Consider the following 23,601-nt stretch of genomic DNA (forward strand, 5'->3'; position numbering starts at 1 on the left):
CAGGTACATTTCTAAAAAATACTACTTTTTTTTGTTTTAAATTTGAATACATTATTTATTGACCTTTTCTCTTCAATTTGTGATATATAACACTTTGGGGAGTAAATTAATTATTTACTTTTAAATAGACATTTTTAAATGGGAGGCGTGAATTATTCGACCCCCTGTCTTTCCAAGCTTATAACTACTCGAAAAAATGTAATTCAAGCCCTAATTTTTTTTTTTTCAAATAAAGGAGCAAGGACCAAGGTTTCATTAAAAAAAACAAAAAAAAACAACGTGGTTTAAAAAAAAAAAAAGGTTTAAACTTCGAACTTTACAGGTAAATTTCTAAAAAACGCTACTTTTTTTGTTTTTAATTTGAATATATTATTTGACCTTTTCTCTTCAATTTGTGATATATAACACTTTAGTGAGTAAATTAATTATTTACTTTTTATTAGACACTTGAAAATAGGGGGGGAGCGTGAATTAAAAAAAAACGTTTGTCTAAAATATTATATTCGGTTTATTGGAAAGAGCATAAAATTTCACATTCACCCTGAAAATATCGTAAAAATAGAATCAATAGAAAAATTTTGATAGATTTTTAAAGTTTAAAAATTGAAAAATATTGAGTTCGTAAAATTCATTACTGTTTTTTAAAAAATAAAAATATTTCTATTACTTTTAAAACAACTTTAATAGTTTATTTTGGAATCCATAAAGAAAATAAACAACCGACTTTTAAGAGAAATTACGAGTTTTTTTTTATATTTTATTCGCAGTTTCGTGTTAGGGGTGTCAAAAATTCCTACAAAAATTCTGATACACCTACTGCTTCACCTCTCGAAAATATTAATCTGGAATTTATATATGTATATATAAGGAGAGAACTTGAATGTCTACCAGATATTGTCCTCAATTGTCTAAGGTCTCTCTGTACAGAGGTTTGCCAGGACAACCTGGCATGAGGATACTTTTACGGTACCTTGACCAAATCACACAGTATTCGCGGACGAAATAAGATCTCATCAGTATGGCTAACCTACACGGTCTTTTATGAGCAATGGTGCATCTTTAAGTGATGTTGCCTATAGATACAGCAAGAAGCTGGAAAATCCACCGGACTAGATGAATTCTTGTCCTGGAATCCAGTAAGACTACGAGTAAGACTACGAGTAAGACTACGAGTAAGACTACAATAAAGATCTGCTATAATATATTTAACTGATCAATTGAGAGAGAAAATTAATAATATTAACTTCTTTGCTATCTCGGTATTTGATAGATTAAGGAGATTTTATGGAATATTCGAATATATATGTATCTGATGCAGAGATCAAGTGTGAAGGGGCTTCTTGATTTTTGAGAAGTTCAACCGGAGTAAAATGGGGTGGGGGTGGGGGGATAAAAAATAGTTTATTTCTGCTGTAATTGTAATGAAAAATCCTCGCATTTTCTATACCGCAAGATATTTTAGTTTATAAAAAAAAAAAAAAAAAAAAAAAAAAATTCAAATTTCGCGTGGTATCCATTTCTGATCTACATAATTTTTTTTTCTGTCCTCGATAATTGACGGGGAAATCCTTGTGAACTAAGACTGACACATTCGTATTATTTAAATTCTTCGGACTACTGTTCTCATCTTGAGTGTTATTTTAATGTTTCGATCGATGTAACCGCCGAGCTTTTTCAGTCGAATTGGAGAATTTCCGTGAAAAATCTGCACGAAATTTCTGACGGAATCCTTTATTTAATCCACAGGGGTATCATGTTCTCATTCCGTCATCCATGACGGACTGGGTACAAGTCCTAAGTAATTCGTAATTGTATTAGGTCAGCAACTAAGTTCTTGCCGCCCAAGTTTAACGAGGATGCAGCTTGGTTGGATGAATTTTTTCGAGTCAAAATCAAATGATTTTCTATCAAAATATTTGGAGAAACTTGTTGAACGCTGGGAAAAAGTTGTGAATACATTAAATAGTTCTTTGTTCTTATTTTACTTTAAAAAAAAAATGTAGATTTCAAAAAACGGCAAGAACTTAGTCGCCAACCGAATATTTAGAGTGTAGCCCGCACTAAGGATTGAACCTTCAATCTCCAGAAGAGTGTAATTTACTGATAATACTCATCTAAAAAAAAAAAAAAAAAAAATTAAAAAACATAAAACTAACAAAAATTTAATTTTCGTCTCAATCAAAAATGCCTCTTTTAGGGAGCTGGATTTTCATCCACAACCGACCCGGCGTTAAATTTTGCCCTCATGGAGAACCAATAAGGACTCAGTCTCCATGTATCAAAGAGGCACTCGGAACTTTTGTATCGCACAAGTTTAAAATAATATTTAATGTTTGGTGAGGGTTTGTTTTACAATCCAAAGAAGTACGAAAAAGTGGTAAAAAATTCAAACATAACAAATAAATGTTATCAAAGGCAAAATACCCACCTATCGGAAAAAGTTTTTACTCACTTTAAAACGTTTATTTGGTTCGCAAAACAAATAGTGTTGAGCATTAGGTAAAAACAAAAAAAAATGACCGTGAATTCAGACTTATATAGTTGAAGTCTTGAAAATGACTTAAAAATAAAAGAAAATACTGTTAGAAACCCATCCAATATATGTCACGGTAACATTTATTGAGATTTCCAACAGTATTTTGTATATATTTTTTTTTTAATCATTATCAAAACTTTAAATATTTAGATGCCAATTCGCGACCATTTTTCTTGTTCTCATATAACGTTCGACACTATATGTTTATCGAACCGAATACACGCTTTAAAATGAGTAAAACCACTAAAAGCACTTTTCCAGATAGGTAGAAGAGTAACTGGGTTTGTATTACTGTACACATATTCGAAAAAGTTGTCAAAAAAAACAAAAAACAAATATATAACAAATAAATGTTATCAAAGGCAAGATAAGTTACTTTTCTACCAAACTGGATACATTTTTTGTGTTTTTATTCAATGTAACATGTTTATTCAGCTCGAAAAACAGTGTTTACCGATGTATTGGAAAATTCAAAATGGCACCCGCCCGACTCTCTCTTTAACATGGTAAGTTTGGGAAAAGGTGTTATCAATAATAAACTAGACAAAATACAATTAAAAACACACCGAATATATATCACCTTATGTCACGGTAACATATATTGAACGAATTTCTAACAGTATTTTGTCTAGTTTATTATTTATAACACCTTTTCCTGAACTTACCGTGTTAAAGAGAGAGTCGGGCGCCATTTTGAATTTTCCAATACATCGGCAAACACTGTATGCTTTTCGAGCTGAATAAACATGTTACATTGAATAAAAACACGAAAAATATATCCAGTTTGGTAGAAAAGTAACTTATCTTGCCTTTGATAACATTTATTTGTTATATATTTGTTTTTTTGACAACTTTTTCGAATCTGTGTACAGTAATACAAACCCGAGTAACTTATCTGGCCTTTGATAACATTTGTTTTATAGATATTTGAATTTTTGACCACTTTTTGGAATCTCTGGATTGTAGAAACAAGTCCAAAACATTTATTATCTGTTAATTTAAATTTTTCTTTCAATTGGATTCTTTTCGTACATAACATCCGCGAGATTTTAAAGTACCACTACTGCAACCAACAACCACTATTGACACAAAAACAAACACTGAAGACACATGGCCGAGTAGTAGTTCTATATTGTACAGTCAAAAAATCGCCAACTAGCGTATTTTATTACTTACGTTTAAAATAAGTAGGAATATTTACACGGATTAAAGTAGAGTTAAAAGTTTACCGTTCATTGTCAGTAAAAATCCTGTTTTTTAAATTTTTTTTTTAATTCTTTCTCCCATTCATTCAGAAAATTAGTCATTCGTTCATTCATTCATTCATTTGTATATCGGAAGGCAAAACAACAGCTGTATCGTCGTTGTTTGTCTGACCCCAATGACACGTCCCCCCCCCCTTTTTTAAATTTATTTTCTCTGAGAGATTATTAATAATAATGGTTAAAAATCAAATTCCGTCCTTCTTTGTTGATATTCTTCGTCAGCTGATCTGATATATATATATAAATGCTCTGAAAAAGTCACTTCTCATTAATGTTTACCAGTTTTAAAATATTCTGTTATTCTGAAAACATCCAAGTTCGTTTGCATATACATGTATATAAAAAAACAAACAAACAAAACTGATAAACATTTATCGGAAGTGAATTTTCTGGGCATTCATAGATTTCAGATCAGCTGACGAAGAATGTCAACGAAGAAGGATGGAACTTGGTTTTAACCATAACAACAGCATTAATAATAATTTAGGAGTGGGAGGTGGTTTGGTTGTTTTATGTAATCATTCCAGGCTCCAAAGAGTTTTTGTTTGTTTGTTTTTGTCTCCGTATTTTCGGGCGGTTAAAAATATTAAGGTTTGAATATTTGAACGATTCTATAAAATATTTCCTCCAAATTATGACTTACCGTTTTTGCTATTCATCCTTTTCTTCTTTTCTCTTCCGTATTTTTTACGCTGCAGAGTGTTGTTGCGTGTTAAAAGCAGTTAATAAGTAAATAAATAAATAAATAAATGTTTACTGTTTATTTATCCAGTATCCATCATGTTCATTTTAAAAGTGCAAACATTCATTTTTTAAATTTTGTCAGTACTTTTTTCGTTTGTATTTTTCTTTTTGAAAAGCTAAAACAAAATTTATCGAAAAAAAAAAATAAAGAATTTATAAACCATATATATATTTACCAAATAATCGTTTTTTTTCTTTCCTGTTTTTGAATAAAAAAAATAAAAATTAATCGCAAGAATCAGTTTTTTTTTCTTTCTTTTTTTTTTAAGTCTTAAACTCTAAAGACGTTGAATTGAATAAAAAAAAAAAAAGGGGGCAGTTCCTACGAAATACCGTTTTCTTTTTAAGACTGAAAATGTTGACCGTTGTTTCACATGTAATGTATTGTACAAACCGATTCCTTCCTACTTATCCTTGTTATTCCGACGGTCACTAAGTGAAAATCCGAAAAGTGAGAGATTCTTCCCACCTAAGAAACGGTGGAGTCGCTACGACAACGACGCATCACAGCGCCAATTGTTATTTGTTACTAGGCCGTTACTCCCTCGCTATTTGCCTTCTTAACTTCCCCACTCCGACCCTCTCTCTCTAATACGCTTTAAAAATGCTCCTCCCCATCAATATACCTTCTTCGGGTTTCCCCGTCTTCATTTCTCTTAAAAGTTCGTCTGCACTACCTCCCCTCTCTATTTATCCACGTTTCATCCTCCACCCCGCGCACCTGCCGTCTACGCATCATTTCTCTCTCTCTCTCTCTCTCTCTCTCTCTCTCTCTCTCTTTCTCTGTCTTATTAATTCCGTCTGTGACTCGCGTTCTGTTAACCACTATTTTTACTACTATTTCGATTTTTTTCGCCTTCACCCCCACCTCTTCTCCCCAATCGCTCTTGTTCTCTTCCCTCTCATTTTTCCTCTTCATTCTTGCTATCCATTTCCTTTTTCTCTTCAGTATCGAATCTCCCCCCCCCCCACCGCATTAACAGACATTTCCTGCATTCCCGACTTTCAGCCCAGGATCAAAATGTAGTAACTGTACTCGGTTACAGAAGAAAAAAAAAATCCGTTCTGACTGGAGGGATTTTTTTGTTATCTTTTGTCTAATTCTTTTGGAGAGCTGGATGTCATCCATATTAAATGCCGACCATCTGTCTAAAATTGCCCTCGTGGGGAGACAGGTAAATAAGGATTCACTCTACGTTTTTACTTCTCTCTCTCTCTATCTCTGTCTCCCCCCCCTCTCATTGACCAATTACTTACATTTCGATTTTATTTTCTCTATTGGCATTATCTTTCCCTATTTCCCCCCACTCTCTCTTTCTTTTTCACTTATCCTTTCTCCTCTTTCTATTCCTTTCTTTATTCTGATTCTATTTCTTTTTTTTTTTATTCACCTAGTCTCTATTTTGTTCTGCATTTGTCCAGTCTCTATTCCTTTTTTATTCTCTCTCTCTCTTTCACCCTCTCTCTCTCTCTCACCCCCTCTCTCTCTCTTTCTCTCTCTCTACTTTTTCTTGATTCCCTGTCTTTGTTTTATATTCGCCACATATCACTAGTTCTCGTTTATTCTCTCCGTCAGTTTTGTCTTCTATATTCTCTCTAACTCTATTTTTTCATTGATTCCCTCTGTTTATAATTTTGCAGTACAGGGTGGAACGATAAATTTTGTTGCCCTAAAGAAAACAACACTACAGCTTTATTTTAAAACGTTCGTTGAAAAAAATCAATTCAGGTAACTTGATTATGTTGTAAAGCTGACATCTATTCAATGTAGCCACCTTCAGCCTCATTCACTGCCTCGATACGGGTCTGGAACTGGGGGCACTAGCTGAGCTGAGCTCCCACCGGTGCTTGTAGAAAAGGCATGCCCGGCAGGCCTTTTCTACAAGCACCGGTGGGAGCTCAGCAAATACTCGGCAGATAGCGGCGATCAGGCTTAGTTTTGGTATTGTGGGAGGTAATGTTGACCAAATGAAGTAGTCCAGTGAGTTCAGGTCGGGGGAAGAGGTGGGCCAGTGAAAGAAAGGTACAAAGTCGTAGCACTCCTTTTAAAGCCAAGCCTGGATCACTTTGTACTTATGGGCCGGTGCCGAGTCCTGCTGCCACACCCAGGGTCTGCCAGCAGCCACCTGAATTGCACCAGGGGATCACCAGTCACCACACTCTTCGGCACGTCCAGGTACATTTTGGTGTTGACTTTCAAGCCGACTTCGAAGATACAAGTAGGCATGATGTGACCATCACTTGAAACAACACCAAATATTATAACCGTGGCTGAAACTTTGTTTTCATCACCCGGGATACGTCCCTGTTATTTGTGGCAATCAAGTGATGCCTCTTGAGGGTGCTGAAAATGGTCCTCTGTTGTCATAACTTGAATCGGTAGAAAGCATGAGTTGTACAGTGACGCATCCTCAATCTCACTTGTTGAACATTGGGTCACTTTCAGACATGATAGAAGGCTCCTCTCGCTAACTGGCCAACTAGTAGATAGTCTGCAAAAAAAAAAAAAATAAAATAAATAAATAAATATATAAAAAAAAACAAACAAACAAACAAACAAAAAACAAAACAAAGAGAAAACCGGTTTTCATCAAACAAACAAAAATGGAATCATATCATCTTTTCTATGGCGATGATTTTATCGTTCCACCCTTTATTTTAAATTTCTATATTTCCCCCCCCCCCCTATTTTCTTTGGCTCTATTTCATAATTTATTTATTCCTATCTGGATTCCTCTCTCTATTCTCTTTGTCTTCATTCTTTTCTTCTCACCATCTCTTTCCTTCTTTATTCTTTCTGTCTCTTAATTTATTTCTTCATCACTATTTCTTTCTTTATAAGCAGCATATCTATTTTTCTTCACTGTTTTCATTTATTTCTTTATTTTTGTTGCCTTTACTTCTATATATTAGTGTTGGGGCGATCCATCGGAATTGGGAATCGGAAAAAAATCAGAATTTTGGGGGGTATTGGAATCGGTATCAGAGTTGGAAAAATTTGTGCCTGTATTCCAATGCAGAAAACGATTCCTTTCATTTTGACCGTAATGAAAGGAAAATAAAGAAGAAATCAATTTGCCTTTTCACTGGCTATTTAGAAATAGGTCACAACATGCTGAAAATAAAAATCAGCCCCACCAAGAAGATAAAAATTTGAATGTAAATGCTATATATTTGTCCAGTAAATAAAACAATATTGCAAAACAAAACTATTTCTTATATCGTTGAATTAAAAAATGATGACAAATAACAGTCAATTATAAAATGTTCTTTTTAAAAACCGATATGCAAATTAGTTAACCTTGCGATTAATATCAGATATACATGAGCAGGTTACAGTCACGATTGTCTGCTTTTTTTGATTTTCGGTTTCTGCTCTACAAACAAGACGATGGTGAGAAGCAAGATATGATCCCTTTTGATTACTGATTATCTAGCAGTGTCAGAAACTGACATTAAAAATGCGTGATAAAAATTTGAATAATTCAACCTCCTATCTTTCCAAGCTTATAACTACTTGAAAAATGTAATTCAACCCCTAATTTTTTTTCAAGACCAAATTTTAAAAAAATAACAGGTTTAATAGCAAATCATGCAATATTTGTTTTTTTTAAATCGGTTTTCTTTAAAAAAAGATTTGAAGAAAATCAACGAAATTTTACTTACTTCGATTATAAAATATATATATCAATTCCAAAAAATCACTTACCTATAAAAATACTATTCAATGAATACTTCCATTCTTCATTGTTAAGAATTTATCCATATTTATATTTTAAATTCCATGTATTTTTTGTATAAAAGAATTTTTTTAAACAACTATTTGAAAAGGCCGCCATTACATAAACATTTTTACGGTGTTAGCGAAATGCTGAAAGCAGTGTTTGTTCTTGTTTTGAACTAGGGATGGGCAGAAGGACGTAAAAACCACACGTTCGCGTTAGTCGTCTAACCTTGTGCGCGAAGAAATATGTGTCCTCATATACCAAAAATAGTCACATTTTACTTATAAGCTTTTGCCTTAAAAAAAAACAGACGATTAATTTTTTTTTTCTTTTCTCAAAGGAATACATGAATTTTTGATTTAATATATTTTATTTCTTCTTTATCGAGTGATTTTTTTTTAAACATCTAAAAAAGTAAACATTGAATGAAATAGAAAAATTGTCGTAAGCGTCCGATATTTGCTTGACAATCTAAGCATAACATAAGCTTCCACTTAAAAAAAATCCACGTGGTTTAAAAAGAAAATCCACGTGGTAAATATTTAAAAAAAAAACACTTATTTTTTTTTGTTTGTTTTAAATTAGAATATTTTATATATTAATCTTTTATCTTCAATTTGTGATATATAGAACTTTGGTGAGTAAATTAATTATTTAAATTTTGATAGACATTTCAAAATGGACAGGGGTGAATTAAAAAAAACGTTTGTATAATATATTATGTTTGGTTTATTGGAAAGAGCATAAAATTTCACACTGACCCTGAAAATATCGTAAAAATTGAACCAATAGAAAAATTTTGATAGATTTTTAAAGTTTAAAAATTGAAAAATATTTAACTCGTAAAATTCAATTGGTTTCATTACGTAAAAAAATGGCTGCATGAAGGCGCGCCGGCATTTTGTAAACACTGTTTTTTTTTAAACTAAAACTAATATTTCTATTATTTTTTAAACAACTTTAATAGTTTATTTTGGAAGTATATTCCATAAAGAAAATAGACAACCCACTTTAAAAAGAGAAATTACGAGGTTTTTTTTGTATATTTTATTCGCAGTTTCGTGTTAGGGGTGTCAAAAAATGCCCCCAAATTCTGATACACCTAATGATTATCTTCCTCTCAGATAACATGGAAGCGCTCTCCTCTTTCCCATGTTTAAAACAGCTTACTTGTGCGATTGACCATGGCTAATTATCCAGCGGAATGGGCAGTAAAAACCGGAAGTCAAAAAGAGCAGACAATCTTGACCGTAAGCCATAAGCAGTGTGTGTCTATAGTTTAAAATTGAATTAACTTGAAATAGAGCGTTTTGACTATATCGGGGCTAATTTTCACATAAACTATTAGACCTTCTTCTCTAATAATCTGTCACAAAAGAACTAGAAAGAAAAAACAAAACAAAAAAAAAAACAAGGCTCTTCTATAAATAACAAATCATACATAAGAAATTGAGATGCACTGACATGATTAAACAATGACATCAAACGTTGACTTAATCCATACACAGATATTGGCCGCTCCTTCCCTCACCCAAAAGCTTGTATTTTGTTGATGGTAATCCCTATATGTTTCAGTACTGGTACAACTTTTAAACCAGACAAACCCAGATTTTATTTATCTATTTTATTTATTTATTTATTTATTTATTATTATTATTATTATTATTTTTTTTTTTTTTTTTTTTTGCATCTTCCAGGCATTTACATAAACAGATAGAAACTGTCGAATCGCTTAACCAATAATAAAATTTAAGAAGCAGATAAGCACTCTAGGTTTTTTGAGGATATGACCCCACAAAGAAGGGCGATTTTTTGATAACAGTACCGTACAGGAACATAGAAACCTTGCCGCTCACGTTCGTTGTAATTCCAAAAGTCAGGATCAACTTGTTGAATTCGAAGTTAGGCTTACTAAGCCTGTCGAAATTGATAGAAGCGGATGTAACATCACATGGCCCAAAGGGGAGTGGGTGACAGAAGCCGGTAATTTGTTGGGAGCACTACACATGTGACTACGTTATTTTAAAATACTCTGATAGGATATAATTAAATAGTGATTATCAGCTTCTTTTTCTCTATCTCCTCTATTTCTATCCCACTATTTAGTAATTTGAAACAAAGATCAAGTAAAACAAATCTCCTCTATAGTCTAATAATTTTGTCTTAACTTAGTCTTTTTCATGGAACTCAAGAATTTATTTTCAGACTAATATGGTTACCCCGGAGTAAAGATGTACCATATTTTTATTAAAACTCCTATCTTTTTATTCCCTCTATCCATCTCTCTATATTTCTCTCTTTCCCTCTTCCCCAGTTTCCTCTTACTTCTACCAACCCCTATTTCCTCTATGCTCAGAGCATGTCTCTCTCTCTCTCTCTCTCTCTCTTTATATGTGTATATATATATATATATATATATATATATATATACACGCATTTAGACAACACATTTTTATATATTTCTCGAAGAATGAGTTGGCATAAGAGAATTAACTTCTTGATTAAAAATTAGAGTTATTTACCTTAAGGTAATACATAATCTGTCTACAAAACAGACTTCCCTAAGCAAATCTGTGCCAATTTAGGGTCAAAGAATGAATATTTTTTCTAAATCTTAGATATTATTCAAACGATGAATGCCGATAAAAAAATACCAAATTTGCGGGTATTTGTTTTGTCGTTTTTGAGTTTTAACTTGCCACACAAACATACACACTGCCCTTTATATTAAAGACTAGCCTGGGTGCCCGGCGTTGCCTTGGTTTTTTGGAGGTGTGTGTTGGACAAAAAAAAAAGTGGTAGTAGGCAGGCTTGAACCCATATCGTGAAGGAGGAAAAGAACGTGAAAAAAAAACGTAACGTCTTTGCTGTTGCGCCTATCGCCAAACCGGAAGTGATGTAGGTTTAAATTAAGGCTAGTCAACCGAAAAGATGGGATGACTTTCGAAAATATCTGCGAAAAAAGCGACGCCCTCTCTGTAGAAAAGTGCCCAGTTAAGGGTGAAGGAATTGATATTTTTGGCCAATTTTGTGATATTTGTTATCCGAAGGGTAGAGCTTCAAAATGATACTGATCTTGTGAAAATCTGTCGCCTCTGTTGAAAGTTTTAGGCAGATATACATACATACATAATACATACATACATACATACATACATACATACATACATACATACATATATTTAAACAGACAGGTGACATTTATATTATGGATGGCATTTCCTCAGTCAGGACGAACTACAGAAAGGGTACATATAAGAACGCACAGTGAACAAGGTAAGATTATAATTATATAAATTTTCATTCATGTATGGCATAAGGTTGAAACGTAACACAGATTCTTAGGAATTTTGCCTTGTAGCATACTCACTTCAAAACTAGGACTACTTAAAAAAGTAAACAAGCATTGGAAAGTGTAATAAACTGATACATGTGTATAAAAATAATGTTATAAAAAGTATTTTCCACATACAATTAGAGTAAGCAGAAAAGCGGAAAATTTCATCAAAGGTTCGAAGATTAGAATTAGCGTTACATGTCAAAATATGACGTCATGGACAAGAAGTTGAGAGATATGTAGCGGGTAAACTGATAAAATCTTTCTCTTTTTTCTAAACAATGTAGAGACTAATCGTATCTGGCACAGTTGCTTTCTCTCACAATAAAGTAGTGTTGTGGTAGGGGAACTCAACAGGGTATTAATGATACATTAGTATAGAGAAATAAAAACTCCAAAATTATCCTTTTTCTCATCATGACAGAACAAGTTTAGTGCGGATATGCTGTGCAGGAGAAAATTATTTATGATTAGCCTGGGTGCCCGGCGTTGCTCGGGTGTTTGGAGGTGTGTGTTGAAAAAAAAAAAAAAGTGGTAGTAGGCCGGCAGGCCCGAACCCGTGACGCGAAGACTGAAAAGAAAGTGAAAGAAAATCTGATGTCTTACCTCTACTCAATGACGCGACCGGAAGTTCGGCATGTTAGAATTAAGCAAAGTCAATCCAACTGATACGATGACTTGCAAAAATGGCTTGCAAAAATAGACCCCTCCTTGTAGAAAAGTGCTCAGTTGAGGGTGAAGGAATTAATGGTTTTGGCAAATTTTTCGATATTTGCCGTACGAGACGCCAAGCTTCAAAATGATACCGATTTTGTGAAAATCCGTCGTCTCTGTTGAAAGTTTTTGCGAGACATACAAACATATATACATTTAAACAGACAGGTGAAATTTGTATTATAGATAATGAGCTGTAATAGAAAGAAAAAGAAAGAAAAACAAAAAACAAGAACATGCTTAAAATATTTTCATTCACTCCGTGAATTTTAATGATATGAATAGTATATTCAAACTGTGACAGCTAGATGGAAAGAACTTTTTATGAAAATGTATGGAAACATCTAAAAATTATATTTTTCACAGACAGCATCTTATCAAAATGCTTGAACGAATATATAAAAAAAATGCTTATATTTTGATCTTCTTTCTTTTTATCTCTCTCCCTCTCTCTGTCTCTCTCTCTCTCTCTCTGTCTCTCTCTGTCTCTCTCTCTCTCTCTCTCTCTCTCTGTCTCTCTCTCTTTGTTTTTTGTTTTTCTTGTTCAGAATTTCCTCTATATTAAAAAAAAAAAAATGAAACATCTTTATCATATATGTACCCGTGACGGAGTGTAATATCAGATTCCTAAAATCACGTAAATTGATCAAGCAGTTTTATTTTGAACTAAGAAAATCAAATTTCGTGAGTAACACAAAGGCGACTGACTGTATTGTCGTCTTGTATGGCCATCTTGAAAGCAATCTCAAGACACAAAGGCGATTACTTAACAATAATCCAAACTTGCGTCATTTTTGTTGCAATTACGAATTTCCTATTATTCACTTAAAAATGATTTTCTTTATAAAAAAATATAAAACTACTTGATCAATTTACGTGATTGTTAGAATATGATATTTTTGTTTCGTCGCGGGAATATGATATTTTTGTTTCGTCATACAGATATTTCCTCTTTTTTTTTAATATAGGGAGAATTCTGGAAAAGAATCCCCTTTTTATTCTCAAAACCAATTACAAAATGTATATAATTTATTCATCTCCAAAATTCTCGGTCAAATGAAAATGTTTACAAGAGCGAAAGTCGATCAGATATTTATGCCGCCAATAAGCGTAAACTAAACATCGATAATGTCATTGAGAGAGGGAACTACCTTCTTTTGGTGAATGGGAAGGCAAAATAGGTCAGGTTGCTCGATTCACTCTTTGAGTGAAATAGAGAGAATTATTGTAGTGACCTCTCTGTAGAAGCAGTACCACTGATTGGCGGGGAGGGGGGATGTTCAGTCATAACAGTAGTTTCACCGTCGCACCCCTTCTACCTTCTCCCTCTCAGGTCTGCACGCATTCATTCACTGTCTGTCTCAACATACTACCGACTAGGAAATGACGTGCATACTTTTCTGTAAATTTCAAAGACATTAGCCAGGCAGAGGAAGGGGGTGGGGTAGGTTTAAAAACGCATACAACCAAACACAATATACAACCTGAAGAAAAACTAGAATCTTAGGAAGATCTCCATCATTCCATTAATTACAGGAGCGACCGGACTCATGGAAAAAGGTTTCAAAAACTAATCGGTGAATATACCCGGTGAACTAAGTGCAAGAGAAATACAAACAATTGCACTAAAAGTGGACGGCTAAAATCTTAAAAAAAAAAAAAAGATCTCTCGGTTTAAATGTATGAAATAGGAAGTGAATGTCTGGCATCCAGTAGGATGCCCCCTCCTCAGCAAAAACAAAATAAGAGAATTGAAAAAAAAAGGGGGGGGAGATAGTTATATAAATAAGCTATTACTAGCAGAAGTATTCTCTTTCTGGTCGCATACTGTTGCTAACTTAGACGAATGGTGTCATGACAAACGAATATATACTACACTACCCTTTTCCTCAAAGGAGGACTTAATGCCTAGGAGCATGGTCTTATGACGACAAAACAAATACTGCATTACCCCCTCCCCAACAAACAAAGGATGCAATGCATGAAACGATTGTATCATGACCATAGAATAGAATATACACTACCCTCAATAAACGAGGATGTGATGCCTAGGAGGATAATGTCATGACCACAGAACAGATATTACACTACTACTTCCTCAATAACAAAACAATAAAAAAACAAAAAAACAGAAGAGGTAACATTTGAGAGAATGCTATCATGACGAACGATACTGCATATCTACAAAAGAGAAGGTGATGCTTGAGAGGATGGCCTCATGGCAACCGAACAGATACTACACAGCTATCCATTCTGCATTGAGCACTAAAAAACAGTACATTGGTTTGAAATAGTTCAGTAAACTGAATTGAGCATTAAAAGATAGTCACACAAAATACAGGTAAAATATACCTTAAAAAATAAGGTACTTTTGCAATTTACGGACCGTGCTGAAATAATAATAATACCGTTATTATGTAAAGACACGTTGTTTACATGGAGCGAGAGGGAGGCTTTGTTAACTATTCTGTATATTCACCGAACGATTTAATAAACAAAAGATACCGTGAATATTAAATTTAACATGAAAATCCTACTCCCTCCCCCCCAAAATAGCATTATCCATAAACTGCAGAAGTATAAAAAATAATTATTTTAGGTGTTCTAATTAGCCATAATTTGTAATTAATTGAACACGTCGCCCATCCCTCTCTTAGCTGTCTATGTATTTCTCTGGCACACTCTCACTATGTTGATTCAAACACTCTCTGGTATTTCTCACTGTCTTTGTGAGCATATAGAGAAAGAGTGACACTCTCTTTCATACTAATATACATTGTATACTTATACACACCGTAAGCACATATGTAAATTAGATAGCCTCTTTATCTCTATGATATGCACAAAAATAACATAATAGTAACGAGACTTATTAGTTTCTTTTTAGATAATAAGGAAGAATTTCTTAACCGACATATTAGAGTTTATTAATTTTTGAATGAAATCAAAGTGAAACAACTATTGGTAATGGTTGTGACTCAACGGGTCACGGGTAGAAGCCTCCATTCATTCTTGAAAGACGACGAATGCCCCCTGTAAGGGTAGCTCTGCGCCTGTAATTATGAGATAAGGGTTGTGTAATCCCCAATCACACCTCTCCTGAATCGGCACTGCTAGAGTCCAGTGGCAAGGAGAGGTCCAGGATGACTGGAAACAATGCCGAGATAAGCAGAGAGCACATACAGCACCTGAAAGTCCCAACAAATGGTCACCCATTTTAGTACTGACCAGTATCAGCGTTGCTTAACTTCGGTGGTTTAACAGAAACGAGTATGTGAACATGATTATGCCGTGATTATGGTCACGGGTAGCCGAGTGTTATGTATGGGTCAAATAACGTGCATTACAAGAACCCGTGACGTAACAGAATAAGTGCTAGGTAATATTCACTTTTAAGTGACACACTTCTGGAGGTTGAAGATTTAATCTTCCGCGCAGGCGATACTAAGAATACACTTGCGAATTACTTAAAACTTCTACACGGTCATGGCTGTTATCTATGCTGCTATTCCGAATTTGCGTACATATGACGTCATCGGTGGACTGTTTCTCACACGAACAATAATTAAATTAAAAAAAAAAAAAAAAAATCAGTCTTTCTTTAAGCAAAGTCCCCGCCATAGTTTCTGCGGGTCTGTAAGACTAAACAGTAAAAACCTCGTTTCATAAACATATTTTTATTATAAAAGTTCAAATAAGGACTATTTTTATTTTTATTTTCTTTAATTTCAATAAATCGCTTCTTAGTCTGACAGGCCTGCAACAATCGTCAGGGAAGAAAGCCTGATTTTTTGTTTTTATTTAATTATCAAAAAATTTTATTAAAATATTTAATTAAAAAAAAAATTTCAATGTGGATAAAATAGACGTTTCCGTTTGAAATTCTCTGCAAATTCCTGAGTTCGACAAGATAGACCCGAGGAAGCTCGGAGGTTACAACGGACGAAACGCTGTGAGAATAACGTGCAACGTGATGACTGAATAATTCAAATAATACAACACACACCACATTGTATAATTTACACGTGTGTTTGTATAGAGAGAGAGAGAGAGAGAGAGAGAGAGAGAGAGAGAGAGAGAGAGAGACAGACAGACAGACAGACAGACAGACAGACAGGCAAAAATAGACCACGATAGATATATTTTCAGATGTTATAAAATTATTAAAAAATAATTATATATGATTATTATTTAGTAATTATTACTTAATAAACTTGGCTACAAAATGTTTCGGTTTAACAAATCAATTGATTTTAATCCATTGTGTGTATAAGTAATAATTATTGCTCTTTTTTATTTACTAATTAAGAGCCACCCATCAAGACTAAAAGCTACTCGAGGATAACAGTTAATGAGATGGGCAAATTGTCAATTGAATGATGATGAATATTATAAGAGGATTGGAAATAATAAATGGAATGAATAAAATTTGATAAACGAAAAGATATTTCTGCAGTTTACACACTATAAGTGCGACAATTTTTATTTATATATATATACAAAGATGGAATAAAGGTTAGTACATGGTGCCCCCCTCCTGCTTAAAAAAAAGCCATCCATGTAAAGTCTTTAAGAATAGGGAAATTTCTTTAATATTTCAGATTAATAATAAACAATGCTTGCAAAGAAGGTAAATGTAAAGTAAAGGAGATGTTGTAGTTTACTTAAAACATTGTGCAAATAAATAAATTAGAATTACATTGAAGTGAAACATTGTGATAATATCATTATTTCTGGCAAAATATTATGAATATATTTTGCCCCCCCCCCCACAAAAAAAAAAAAAAAAACGAGGATGGACCTGTAAATTCACCCTTGTCTGCACTTTTCACAATAATTTTGCCTTGGATTTTTTCTTTTGAAATTTTGCACAAACATTAAACATGATACGAGTAAAAAAGTAATGGAACAGATTTTCTGGGAAAATTCCGGTTGCCCCCTAGAGGTGCCTTTCGGATTAAAATGGCGAAAATTGACACTTTTGTGCTTATTAAAAAAAAATTGATGCCTTGGATTTTTATAACCTTTTCTGAAAAGTTGTAACTAACTGCTTTATATATAATTTTGTTTGTCTATACTTTGCGATAAATCTTGGATGAACCTCAGGGGCTGTTTCAGAGCTAATAAAAGCACTCCATTTTTGAGACTATTTTACCATATTTGTCCAAAATTTTCTGTGTATGTCTATTTAGTAGTTTTGCATGGTGCTGAACTCAAATTTACATATGCTAAGGCCTAAAACTGCACCGTTTGTTAATTTTCACCAGGATTTTACGTCCCCTGGGGACATATGGGGATAAGTGGGAGGGGGGGCTGAACTTAGTCATTTTTTTAAGCCTCGTTCACTGTGCATTCACGGGGAACCATGCATGCTTCACTTGTTTTTATTGAAATCGCCCCAGACCAGGCATGGAGCGAGTTGATGTAAGGAGATAACAAAAAAAAAAAAAAAAAATAGATGATTATTTGAAAGATAGGTGATGCCCAATGTACATTAGTCTTGAAAAGACAAAACATTGTAGGTAGAAGGAAAACAGTCAGTGGGAAAAGAGTTCCACAACCCTGCAGTTCTTGGAAAGAAGCTTCTGGCATAGGGGAATGTATTACAATGATGTATCAAAGTTGAATTAGCAGAGACCACTAGACCAACGAATCAAACGAGCAGAAACAAAGGAAGCAAGGAATAGATCAGACAATTCTGAAGAATGCATGTTATAACAGTATTAAAAGACTGGGGCTAGCAATGTCACATCTGTATATGTGTGTTTGTGAAAGAGAGAGAGAGAGAGAGAGAGAGAGAGAGAGAGGGGTTGAAGGGGAAAATAGTTGCCTTATTGTCCTCTAGATGTCTCTCTCTTGTCCCTATCCATGTGATTTGGTTTCAAGACACATTTGTACCATTCTCGAAATGTCATAACTACCTTGGAGTAATAATATCTAACTACTCTCAGGTTTGCAATCACGTCTTATGTATCCAGTAGGGTTAATAGGGAGCTTTATGTGTTGTGTATCCTGAACTATTAAATTCCTCACAAATGGCATTTGCTGACTAGGCTTTACAAGGCAATGATTCGTCTCCACTTGGAATATGCATCCCTAGTGTTCACAGGAGTTGGCAGGGTGTTCTCTGATTCTCTTGAGCGTCCACAGTGTCGTGCCATCAGATATATAGTAGATATTCCCTACTGCGACCCTACTCCCTCTGGAGTATATGACCTGCTTGGCTTTACTCTGCTGTCTGCCCATTGGAATGTGACAGTTGCGTCTGTTGCCCACAGATTATTTCATGGTTCCTGTCTCTAGAAGTTTAAACCATGTTTAGTTTCAGAAAAGTTTCAGATGATTCGTTGTTTTAAACAAATCTTGAGAGGTGACTGGTTTGCAGTAGACAGAACAGTTTCCGATGGTTCGTTGTTACACACAAGTCCTGAGAGGTGACTTGTTTGCAGTAGACAGTTCCACAGAGCAAAATATTCTTACCGTGTCGAGACGGGAAAAAAAAACATGTGAAAGTGCTCCAGAAAAGGTTTAATATTTATGAAGCAATTCCGGTTTCTGATTGATTGGTAGCAAAACGTGAATTAATTCGATTCGTCAGTTCCTAGCAGCATCGTTTATAAATAGAATCATCCGACTGTATGGGATCCCCATTACAAATCCAAAATATTGCAACCCTGTCTCACCGCAATGCTTAAATAGCATCCTGTGCTGCTGAAGAGACCAAATCTGCGAGGTTATGCATTCACATTAGACCCACTGCATAATCACACTATTGTTTGCTCAGAGATGTACTGGTGATTTCCTTTTAAATTGTGTTCTGCAGTCCTGAAACTGCAGCCCCAGAACTATGTGAATGAACATGTATCAGTGTCACATTTTCGGAGTTCTGTATTGTCTATTGTGATGTTCCTAAGTTTTATGCATTTCCTAATTAGCTAGTCTCTGTTTATTGCTAACGTTTTTTATGACTATGGTTTAATAAAGGAGAATAAAAAGAGAAGATAGGGTAGGGGCGAATCAAATTACTGATACGCTTCTCCACTTCATCAAGAACCCTCAAATGGAAAGAAATTCACCAGGATGGTCTGATGATAGATTTGTAGAAATAAAGAATAGCCTCAATATCAAAACATAAATGTGAGCTAACACTTCAATAATAATCACTTTCTGCGAGTCTAATGCAACAGACATCCTATAACTTCCGGTTCCCGACAAAAACACACCTCTATTTTCTATTTATTTATTTTTTTTTTTTTGAAGATGAGATTACCTCGAAAATTCAAAGAATATGACACCACCATACCATCCTGATCCGACGTGTTAGGTTGGTAAATAAATAATTAATAATCGAAAAAAATTATTCAAATCTTTCAATATTGTCATTTATTCTGTTTAATTTGTTTTGTATTCAATAGTGTTTTTTTCTTTAAACCAAACTGCGTTATCATGGACTTCAAACACAACGTTTTAATGTAAAGTAGTTTAAATATATCTCGGACATTTCAAGAAAAAAAAAAAAGAAATAGAATTAATGGTGACTGTGCAAAAAAAAAATAAATAAATAAATAAATAAATAAAATAAAAAATAATAATTCAATATCGCTATGGAACCCCTCTCTGCTCAGAGCCAAAACCACCACCGATCGAAAGAAATGATTCATTTAGCAGAGCAAGTGAGATGAGTTAAAAAACGATGAGATGAACTCTCAATTTCTCATGATCGGTGGTTTGTTTCCAAATAATCAACTGGGAATCGCTGATAGGGCAAACGCAGAAGTAGAGTTTCTGTTAATCAGGTCACCAATGTAAGAGACAACGACACAGCCAGAAGAGATAGATGAAGACAAATAGAAAACCATGCCAAACAGTGTTAGGGTCGCCAATTGTTGTCGAGAGGAATGGCATAGTCTTACATTGTCAATATCCATAAAAAAAATAAAAAATAAAAAAACTCATGTACAGGTGGGCGTACAAATGAAGGTCTCAAGGAATAATTTTAAACTAAGGAGACACAAAGTCACCCATTCAATGCCAGGAGAGGAGTGTCAATAACTCCATTGACAATTTTGCACATCGTATCAATGTGTGCTTCCAATGTGGAAGTGCACATTTGAAACACATTATTGTATTTTTTAAAAATGTGTTTTCGTTTGTATTTATATTTTGGGCTTTTGCCAAGCAAAGTCCCTCAATATTTTCCTACGCTCCTATTCTAAATTTGTCATCGGTGGACTATTTCTCACAATAAAAATAAAAAACAAAAAAAAAAACCAGGCTTTCTTCAAGCAAAGTCCTCCCACAGTTGTTACGAGCCTGCCAGACTAAATGGTAAAACCTTTCTCGCTCTGGCATTGATATTAAAAGCCTACTTTTTGTATTAAAAATTTATTAAAAACAAACTTTTTAATATACTTGGTCATGGATATGCAAGCGACTACATGAATGTTAACTCATTTGTATATTGCTTCGAAAAACTATCGTTAATGAATCACTTGTTCATTTTTTATGGTTTCTTTTTAAATGATTGGTTTCATTTCATTATTACGTTGAATTTTATTATTTATTATTTTATGCATAGTTTCTGCATAATTACATATAATTTAAGATAAAAATGTTCTCACACACACACACACACACACACACACACACACATATATATATATATATATATATATATATATATATATATATATATATATAAGTACATAGGTTTAATAAAATATGTTGAGAAACACTTTAGCAAAAGTTAAACATATTTATTATTGGGAAAGGAAACACAAATACAGGTGACAATCCTTAATCCGCAGAGTTTTGAAAAAATACTTTCCTTCTCATCAGAGGGAAAGAATTAGCAAAATGCATAAAGAAATTTTGCCTGTGAAGTATTTAAAGAAACTAAGTATGAAAAGGATCATACTAGCGTGAAAATGAAATGTAGAATAATGAAGCAGATAGAGTGAGGTAAAAATGAAAAATGGTTTCACGTGAGACGTGACTTTGTCAGTATGGTATGTGCATGAAAAGCCTCTATCAAATTCCTCTATTAATATTTAGTCAACATTTGAAATTAGATATATGGAGTATTTGGATCTGTACCACTCTTTCGATTTAGTTTTAAGCCCATAAAAATAGCTGCTAAGGGATAAAAATTTTTTAAATGCAGTTGACGTTGGCAGAGGTAAATCTACAATCTTCTAAGCACGCGTACATATACATTTTTATCTTTAATTCGCTTAGTTTTTAGCCTTTTTTATCAATCTGCTGATAGCTCAAATAGTACCAATGAAGGTTGAAGCGCTAAATAACAACTATAGCTGGAGCATTGAATGTTTTGATCTTGATGCCAGTCGATGGCACTGAAGTCATTCTTTTTAAACTTTTGAAATCATTATTATATATACTAGCATTTCAGCCCAGCATTGTCCCGGTGTTTGGAGGTGTATGTTGAGCAAAATAAATTTTTTTTTTAAAAAGCGGTCAATTTTTTAGACTCTGACTCATATTATGACCCCTTAACATTTATTGTTTGGGGCTCATATCAAGTTATTAAGTTAGATCCATGTCCAAGAAACCTATATCTAAAATTTCAAGTGTTTAGACCAAAAATTGGCGGAGGTGTTTAGTAGAGTTTTCAAAGGTCAAATCGTTGAACTTTGACCCCTTAACAGGCAAATTTCTGGCCGAAAACGGATTACAAAGATTTTCCCAAATCTCAGTATCCTGCATATCAAATTTCGAGTCTGTAGACTTAAAATTGACAGAGTTATTGCGTAGGGAAATGTACACAGACACACAGATACACACAAAGACACGTTCACTTTTATAGATATATAGATTGGGTACAATATAGTAATAAATATGAAATCTGCATAAATTAAAATATCATATTTATGCATATATTACAACTAGGCAACACCGGGTGGCCTGCTAGTCTAAAAGTTATAAAATCATGTATTACTATTCTGTTAAGGATTCGACTCAACCGGAAGTTAAAAAATCAGGTGTTACTGAAAAAAAAAAAAAAACGTGTTCTTTTGATTGTTTCTTATTCTGAGGTGCTTGAAATCAATATGGTCCAGACAGAGATAGAACAAAGACTGTTGGACGTTCATAACTGAATCTCGGTGAACAATTCAGACATAGACTAAAGTTTATTTGCACCAAATATGCTTTAATTGCAGAAATCATTGTGAATCTTATTAATGATTTCACAAGCGCCATTTTTATACGGAACCCTGTTCTTGCCACTCTATATATGCTACATATATTAATATATAGAAAGATGTGATTGCAAGAGTTATGGGTTGGTACAGTAAGTTCAGGGAATTTCTACCATTACTAATCAGGAGAGCGTTATCATTGTTGACTAAGGAAAGGGTCTATCAGGCACGCAGTGTGATGATATATGGAAGTGAAAACTGAGGACATGCGTTGCATGGAGAAAAATGATATGAGAATGATATAATGTGTAACCTAAGTTTTAAAGACAAGCTTAGATCTGATGACCTCAGAGGAAGATTAAATTAGGCAATACAGGAAAATGTATCTAGGACAGGAAGGACACTTTAATGGTATGCCCATGTTGAAAGAATGAATGAGTTCTTAGTTAAGTAGATGTAGAACAGTTGAGATAACAGGTTCAGTTCACAGGTGAATGTCAAGGAAAACATGGGAGGATATGATAAGGATGGATTTGGGAGGAAGAGGGATACATAAAGACCTGGCCAGAGATAAGTTAGCTAACAACAAAGATTAGAATAGTAATATAAATAATCAGCACAATGTAGACTATACATAATCCTCACCCCCAAATGCCACGCATCGAATCGTTAATAACGTTCACAATCCTTTTTACAATCTAACTATAGTTAGTACAAATAAACTTCAGCCTGTGACTGACTTGTCCACCAAATTTTAGCAATGAATATCCCACACTCTTTATTTTATCAACGTTCAATGTATGCAGACACTTTTGTGATTGTTTCATTAGTAGGAAAATGATCCTGAATGAACTTTACACTCACTGAATCTTAACCCCCTTCCTAAATTTTTATCCATGAAATTATCTCATAGATTTTCCGAGACTAAAGCGATCCATTACAGCCCAAATTAGTCATATCAGTGTTTACAATGCAGAGGTGCATATTTACAGCAATATCATTGGATGGCAATAAAAGACTGTTGGATATTCCTGATTGAAACTTGTTGGATGAGTCAGACATAGTTTATTTGTACCAAATATGACTGGATTTGTTTTTATGGAAATCGCACCAGACAAGG

General features: G+C 33.9%; 1 protein-coding gene across 7 annotated transcripts in view; it reads right to left on the reverse strand.

The window, feature by feature from the left end:
• Nucleotides 1–5,272, reverse strand: part of LOC145277659 (uncharacterized) — a 589,250-nt gene extending 583,978 nt beyond the window's left edge. For 4 of the 7 annotated variants that reach the window (XM_080129306.1, XM_080129304.1, XM_080129305.1 and 1 more), the window contains exon 1: nucleotides 4,445–5,162. The gene's annotated coding sequence lies outside the window, so the exon portion shown is untranslated. Of the gene's footprint in view, nucleotides 1–4,444 lie in introns of all 7 variants that reach the window. The other 3 variants (XR_013868190.1, XM_080129311.1, XM_080129295.1) reach the window with 1 other exon arrangement.
• Nucleotides 5,273–23,601: the final 18,329 nt, after the last annotated feature.

The sequence above is a fragment of the Euprymna scolopes genome, chromosome 6, assembly GCF_053919585.1.
Source record: "Euprymna scolopes isolate OS-2025 chromosome 6, ASM5391958v1, whole genome shotgun sequence".
NCBI lineage: Eukaryota > Metazoa > Mollusca > Cephalopoda > Sepiida > Sepiolidae > Euprymna > Euprymna scolopes.